General features: G+C 32.1%; 1 long non-coding RNA gene across 8 annotated transcripts; it reads left to right on the forward strand.

The window, feature by feature from the left end:
* The first annotated feature begins 3718 nt into the window (after positions 1–3718).
* LOC115992429 lies at positions 3719–8146 on the forward strand. 8 transcript variants are annotated; one of them, XR_004092512.1, is made up of 6 exons: positions 3719–3880; positions 4009–4065; positions 5118–6565; positions 6670–6800; positions 6896–6926; positions 7610–8146. It is a non-coding gene; the product is annotated as an uncharacterized LOC115992429 (long non-coding RNA). The 8 variants fall into 8 exon arrangements; XR_004092518.1 differs by having other exon boundaries at positions 6673–6800; XR_004092516.1 differs by having other exon boundaries at positions 3729–3880; positions 6534–6565; positions 6673–6800.
* Positions 8147–8409: the final 263 nt, after the last annotated feature.

Here is an 8409-nt window from a genome sequence, read left to right on the forward strand (position 1 = left end):
TTTCATTGGTAATTTCTCCAACAGAAAGTATTTTGTGTTTACTTGGTTTGCTTGAGATGCTAAGAGTGGTCATTCACGAACGGGTCCTGCCTTTGATTCAATCAAGGTTGCTAGGCAGCCTTCATCACTTGAACGAATCTCATGTGTTCGAATTGTAGAACAGCTCGTGCTCTTCTCTCATTGTAGAGAGAAAAAGATCCTAATGTCTTGTTGCAGTAAATATTCACTGCAACAATGCTTCACAGAAATGGTTTTCAGAAAGCTCAATCTAGGTTCTGATAGTCTCTCGTATGCTTATGTATTTGTGGTTGATAGGGTAGCAGTAGATACCTCTTTGATGGGCAGCACATTCAATTGTCCAGTATGCAATTTATGTTGGCATCTCTGATGAGGTTTTGGAAACAAATGGCAACCAAGTTGTAACCCATGGTTTCTCTATTATGGCCATTTGATACATGTTGTAAAATCTTTGTTATCTGGGTTGCGTATATGGGAGTTAGATTTCTTTAGGCTTAAAGCTTAATGAAGTTTCTTGTATTTCAGTGGCACATGCTGAATGTGCTTCTGATTGTTTTGTATGGTCGGAAGATTTGTGTGCCTATGTAGGTTGTGCTTTTTTATGTATCCAATTAATTTTATGTTAAATAAGTATATATTTCTAATCTTACGTAAAAAAGAAAAAAGAAATTAAAAACTCTCATGAATATAAATAAAACTTTAAGATAATTTAAATTAACAATTATAATAATGTATTACAAGTATCATTAAATTAATTATCAATATTATACAATTGAAAAATCTATAAACCGTTACTCCTTGATGTATTTTTTAAGTTAAATCTGTGTACCGTTTTTGTTTTGTTTTTATTTTTCCATTCGTGAAGAAAAAGTTTTATCTCTATTTCAATCATCTTTTGGAAATTTGACAACTCCCACAACAAAATTGCTGTTTGTTTGGGTGGTTTAAAAATGTATATTTTTAACATTTCACTTTACCCTAGGTTTTATTTATTTTTTCTTCAAATGACTGGTTATATATATATAATAGAAAAATGACTCTATTTCAAAGTTTGAAAAATAAAGGATCTGTTTAGTACATAAACTTAAACACATGTTTTCAGTTTTTAAATAACATTACATATTTACACGTATTTTTATATATTTTTTCACCCACATATATTTCTAAAAAAACTAAAATCTGTTGTTTAAATATACGTACTAAACAATCTCAAATTATTTCATAAATACATTTATAAGCCTTATTTTAAAAAGAAAAAGAAAAAAAAGAAAATGACACATGTATGGAAACAAAATATTTTAATGGGTTGCATAAGTGCCTAAGAGTTTAACTTATGGCCAGGCCTGGACTAAATTGCTAGGGCAAATTACAGGCCCAACCGTGCCTTTTGGAGATGACAATGGTATCGGGCATGGTCAGATTACTTGTATTTTCAGTTTTGTTCCTTTTTTAGAAGGGAGGGGAAACATGTCGCGACAAGACAAAAGGTGGAATCATTTTTTGCTATCCTTAATGATATGGTGTCGAGTTCAACTTGAATCAAAACAATAAGTCTAGAGACATAAAGTTTTTCGCAATTAATTGTTGACGGTGGCAAGAATATTTTTCGAGTAATTGTTAAGAAACTTATATTACACAAAATTTAATTGAAAGAGAACTTCATATGTTGATTAAAAAAATCGCACACACACAAATATATAAAATCTTACAATTTCTTTCTACAATATATATATATATATATATATATATTTTTTTTTTTTTTAAATTTTGAAATTTTTGCATATTAGTCTCATTACTAATGTTGCAAGTTACATCTCTAGCAAAATTTTAGTTAGATAAAAATTTTCTTGGGATTTTTCTTTTTTGTTTGTAAGGACCTAATATATTGTTAAGGGAACTGAAATTTAAGGACAAAATTTGGTTACAAACTTAATTGTACCCTAAGGTTATAACTCCTTAAATAAATTGACATGACCACATATTTTGAAAATATAATTGTTGAATTGCATGTTTTTTATATTTTTAAAATGAATGTCAAATTTCATGTCAATTGTATGTTATTTACTTTTAATCCATAAATTTATTTTTTATGTATAATTTTAGATTACAAAAACTCGAAATTTAAAGATTTGATTGATGACATAGCTATTAATTTTTTATATTTTTGAAATTTTGCAAGTATAGAGGATATAAGAAGAAAATGTAATCTATTTATGAATTTGTCAAAATTCACGTATAATAATAAAAAAAAGAGAGTAAAGTTATAATATTAGTTTACAATCAAATTTGTTATTAAATTTTATCCTGCCAAAAAGAATTTAGGGTGGTCACAAATATTTTTTAAGGATTTAAAAATTTATAAATAATAAAATTTTTTTTTTTTTCCAGATCATGGTGGTCCCGTGACGCTAGTGATTGTTGATGCGTTATGTTATGATTAGTACATAATAGAAGTACATGCTTGCTTCGTATCCTCGCTAAAGTAGAAAAACCCAAGCTGATCGAGGCAGAATATTTTGCGATCACTCCTTGTTGTACCAGCATTTGTATATGTTATTCCATGATGATGGCATGGCTAGAACATTGAAGCAGGGCCATTGAAGAGCGCTAATTAAGAGTGATGACAAAGTCAGGAGCTCGAGCCCAATCTAAGCTCATAGAAAGACATTATAAGACTCGCAAAAATTGAAAGAACAATTTCAGGCTGCACCAAGCATGGGCTTTGGTTGGCTTTATTTCAAAGATGAATTGTTAACTCAGCAGGGCCTATCTTATAATTTCTGACCCAACAGGCAGGTCTTGTAACTAACCCAAATGACATTGTCTATCTTTGCTTTTGTTCTTGCGTGTGCCGCACTTGTAGGAAGAGCTAGGCAAGGTCAATTCTATAGTAAATTTTGGCATTGCTATTTTGAGGGTCAAGAATATACTCATTTTGTGGTTTACTTCAATTTGTAGCTATAAACTCTCTCGTCTCCTTTTTTTTTTTTTTTTTTTTTTTTTTTTTTAAGGACAATCTCAAGTTTGATCTCATGTATACTTTTTTTTTAGATACATGATATAATTTTAACTTATGATGTCCACGATGATTGTTTTTTATTATCAGGTTAAAACATTAATTGGTTGTTGGTCTCTTATTTGATAATACTAAATTTTTCCAGTTGAGCTAATTGAAACCCACTATTAGATATAATTCATTTGGATCATTATTTGCTCTTTATCGTTAGTTAAGATAACAATCAATATTTGATGAATTTGGGGGTTCAAACTTCGAACTCCAAATCTCTTATTTGACAGTATGAAATTTTGCTAATCTATATAATACTAAAAGCTGAAGCGTAGTAATTAATGTTGCTATGCTCACGTTGAGCCATGTCAGCAATCATGTCATTATTAATTTTTTTTTTTGAATTTCTCCTATAATTTTAAAATAATTTTCCTAAATTTTAAAATCCTAAAAAATGAAAATAATTTTCAGCCTTATCTCCAGTATAAAGCCCAATCTTTATAGCTTTAATTCCACAATAAGTCTGCGTTTGTTTGGACTTTTTGAAGCCCAAAATGCGCATAAATAAAAAAGTGGACAAAAAAATGTGTTTGGTTGAGTCCAAAACGCAACTTTTTCAGGCAAAATGCAAGTCCGAAACGCGCTGAATTTATGGACCTCAACGCGCTGCTGGCGTTTTGGACATTATTACCGTTGGACGTTGCATTTACGAAAATGCCCCTAATATCTCACGCAAACTCACACAAACTAATCAGTTCTCTCACACACACCCATCTCATCTCTCTGCTCTTCACTCCGCACGCCCTCACCCCCACGCCTCCCAGCCTCGCTTGTATTTCTGCGCTCTGCTCCGTGGTAAGCTTCTTCCTCTTCTTCTTTCTTTCTTCGTCTTCTTCAACGCGATTCTGATCTTGGTTTTTTTTTTTTTTTTTTTTTAAAAATTTTATTTCTGTCTAATCTGATCTGAGAAATACGTTTTGAAGGTAGAGATTTGCTACCAAAACACCAAGCAACACTGATCTGCTACCAAAAACCACCAGGTACCAACTAATTCAGAAGCGTTTTTTTTTTTTTTTTTACCGAGTGTGGGAAAATTTTTTTCAGATCTTGCATGCTTTTGTTTTCTTCAGCTTCAGCTCTCTTTGATTTGTTTTCTCGCAACCCAGAAATAGATTAATGGGTATTGTTTTTGTTGATTGGAATTTTAGTTGATTGGAATTAGTTTTTTTGTTTTCTCGGCAACCCAGAAATAGATTAATGGGTATTGTTTAAGATTAAGCCTTGGAGAACGGATTCAGTGTTTATACTATCTGTAACAATGTTTTTATTTCTTAAATCTTGAATCAAAAAATTTCAATCCAATTAAGCTTTGCGTTTTGTTCTATTCTTAATCTAGAAAAGAAAAAAAAAAATTGCAATTATTTTTATAACTATAATTTTCGTTGTTACACCTTTATTTCTCAACATTGTAATCTGCTGGAATAGTTGAATCTTAGTTGACACTTGACCCTCATATAATCATCCTTTTGAAGCTTAAGCTAAGTTACTTGTTGTCTTTTGAGGTTAGGATGGCATAGATGAAGTAATTAACCATCATATAAAATTCCTCTTGTTTCTCTGGGTGCCATGGCAGTGAAAATACTTGCTGCTCAGCTATAGATTCGGCTGCTTCTTTCTCTTTTTATCAGAGCTTGCCTAGCATTCCCAAAGTACCTTTTACTCCAATATTTCAGTTGAGATTGACTTTTTTGGGAACCCTTGTCCATTGGAGGACCAGTGATTCTTGCATCCCGTACTGAGTACCCTCACAACCTTCATCTTTAAGCCACATTGCTTTGAATCGGAGGGCCGTTCTGGTCTGTAGAATCATGCTTGTTCATCGTCAGAGCAAAGCCATATAGGCTTGTGATCTGATGAGGAATCTCGATAGAGCAGTCATATACTTGCATATCTGTCACAATCTTCACATGTGAAAGGGTCTTGTCTACAGTATGGAATTTTACTTTTAGTGTCACACTTGTTTATACTTTTATCTGTAATTTTCTTTTTAATTGGGTCGATGCATTTGTAACTTGTAATTTGTCTTCAACAGTGGCATGTTAATGAACAGCAGGTGCAAAAACTTGTGAACATGGGCTTTGCCAAGCTGGATGTGAGAAGTGCTTTGCAAGTTGTTTTTTTGTTTTTGGTACTAGGTTTGTAGGCATGCCTAATCTAGATGAGTATAAAGGTGCTTGATTAAGTTTGGTTATTCACTTTATTATTGAGTTCAAGATGAGCTCGACCTTAGGACTGAATGCAAATTTTATATTCATGATTATTTCGTTAATTTTCAAAATATTTTTAACTTGTTAATGAGTTACACTGAGTTAATTAATTAAGCAAGTTATACAAGTTTGATTTAAGAAAATTATCTTCTTTAGTGTCATACACTAACCATGCAAAGAGCCTAACAGGCCTTGTGTGATCTGCTCATTCCCTGTGTTGGATTATTGCTTGATGCTGCCCAAAACCCATTTTATGATGAAACAAAAATATAAATTTTCCTTGGCCTAGCGGTCATAGAGACTTGACATTAGATTAGATAATTTATATTGTATGCATTGTTCAAATATATGTGTATGGTTAGCATATGGTTTTTAGAAATTTGCTTGCAATATAGGTGAAGAAACTTGCTGCACAAATTTTTTGTGCCCCTACTTGTGTCACGGTTTCAAATGCCCTTCTGTCTCCTCACCTTTTGGATTACTGTGTTTCATGATTTCTATCTCCCCACTTTTAAACGGCAACCCTTTCATCAATGTTAATTTTTTAGCGGTTTCAATTCCTCAATGGCAACCCTTCAGCTTTTGCTAACGCCAGCCTATAACAGCAGTCTCTCTGTCTTCCCTCCTTTGTCTCTTCCTCTCCTCACAATATATTAATACTAATAAAAGGTGGATGATTCAATTCAGGTATTTGTGCTCTATTCTTGTGACTGCCCCGCATAATAATTCAATGTAAGGATTAGATTATTTTGATTGAATTTTTTTTTCTTTTAAAAATTTGTTATTGCCTCCTTTCATGCTATGATATGGATGATTGCTATGTTGATTTTTCTTTGTATTTGATTTTTTTAAGGATGTTGAATTTTTGATTGCTGTGTTTTTTAATTGGAGCTCTACCTCTTTTGTATTGTGGGTCGTATATGGGTCAGTGTGATTATGATTTCTTCGTGTAGTGCTGTTGTGTGGATACCTCACCAATTTGGTTTGGTTAACATATGGGATAGCTCTTGCTAGGGATATGCCAACTAAGTGTTTTAATTGGAGTTCTAACTCTTTTGTGTTGTGGGTCATATATGGGTTTATGTAGATATTGTTTAATGAGAGAGGCTAAATAGTTCATGTAGACTTATTTCCCATATGATATGAGGGGTTGCCCCAAATTAATAAAAAGTGAATCAGAGTGGTCCAAAATTTCCCATATTCGATGTTTTGGTAATGACGCTATTAAAATTCGTCCCCAGCTGCGCAGATTGGTCCAAGACAGATCCCAGCCGTAAGTTTTCTCATATTGAATCAACCAAACAATTATCAAAGATTGCCAAATTCCCTTTCAGTTTTTTTTTCTCTCTCTTAAATAATTTCCTGTTATACTTTAAGAAGCAACAATAAAATGGAATGTTTTGTCCTCTTCAACTGCAAATGATCGAAATTCAAGAGCTGCATGTGATGACAAACAAATAAGAGAAGCTCCAGATTTGTTTGCACAATGGTAATACAAAAACAATGTGGTTAGTCCATCTTCTACTTTCTCTTTTCTTTTATAGATTTTTTTTTCTCTGTTTTATTTCCAAGTGTAATTCCCAAATTTTGAATGTGCTTGTAGGGTTATTTGATGATTATCCAGTTGGGGAGAGGTAAGAAATTTTTTTACCTGCAAACAAGTTTAGGTATTTAAATTTCTCCTTCTGCCCAAGTCATTATTTTCTTTCTCAGCATAACACAATGCAAGACTAATGCAATGATATATTTTTCTAGCTTAGATTATTGGGAGAATTTATGTGAAACAATCTTGGGCAATATTAAGGGTCTACCTAGATCCTTAGGAAGTTTTAGGAAACATATGCATAATTTTTTAGATCTGTAAAATTTTCATTTGCCCAAACTCAAACACTCAAAAACACCTCACCTCATACAGTCTAAGTTTCATAGACTACAAAAAATCTTTTTTTACAAATTCCTGATGCAATAAGCTATTCTTGGTATAAAGTATGCATAATAAAAGAACACCAAAATCTGCTTAAAATTCTGCAGGGCAAGGATTTTGTTATTATAAAGAAAACAAACTTTTCCCTATCCTAGCTACCTTGAATAAGTTAAGTAGGAAATATCTTATTCTTTTTTCCTTTTCCCATCTTGGATTTGTTCATTTCGCATGATAAGTAATGTCTGTAATTCCATTTATCAAAAGCAAAAAAAAAAAAAAAAAATTGTCTCTAATTCCACTGTTTTACTATTTCATTTTTCCATCTACTCTATTTAATAGAGTGGAGAGTGGCCCCATTTATGATGACTCACTTCTTGATAGAGTCTTATGCAGGAATTGGAGTCTCAATTCTAATATCCCTTAAGTCCAAGTAATGGAATGGATTGGATTCATCTGTATAGTTTTGTACAGGTGATTTTGCTATAATTTGGGTTCTCCTTTGCTGTAACAGTATCAGTCTTTGTGTTGTATATGGAGGTTGGAGGTTGCAGGTTGCAGCTAAAGCTACAATATGCTGTACAGAATGATGCATAGCTTGCTCTGCTGTCTGGTTGTTTGGCTTGCGCCAGTGTTTTTTTTTTTTTGTTAGATAGGGATAAATTTAAAGATTTTGAGTTTATTTATGTTGCATGCATCATGTGAGCCTAGATTTTTGGGTTGGGTCTTCTCCTGTGTGATTTCAACGACTATGTGTGTAGGTATGTGTAAGTATTTTCTGTCATTTTTGTGTGTAAGTATTTGGGTTGGGTCTTATCCTGTGTGATTTCAAAGAACATGTAGTGTAAGAGTATAACTTTTGCTGTCATTTGTCAACCACTTTGTTTTATGGCTACTGAAATTGTTGTATAATTTAATCTGGTCCTTTGAATTGATTATGTTGTGGACCTATTTTACATGTAATTTAATAATTTTATAGAATTTGAGTTTGATTCATTTCTATCTGTTTAAAAGATTCAGTTTTGGAAATTTTGAGAATTGGGGTTTTATATATATCTATATATATATATATATATATTTTTTTTTTTTTTTGAGATGTGGGTTTGTTTATAAATCTATTATAGGATGCTGGGTCTTGTATATTAATATTTGAATTGTTGTAATCTAAGACTTTTTAGGGATTTTTATAGGTTTGG

Source organism: Quercus lobata, chromosome 1 (genome assembly GCF_001633185.2).
Source record: "Quercus lobata isolate SW786 chromosome 1, ValleyOak3.0 Primary Assembly, whole genome shotgun sequence".
Classification (NCBI taxonomy): Eukaryota; Viridiplantae; Streptophyta; class Magnoliopsida; order Fagales; family Fagaceae; genus Quercus; species Quercus lobata.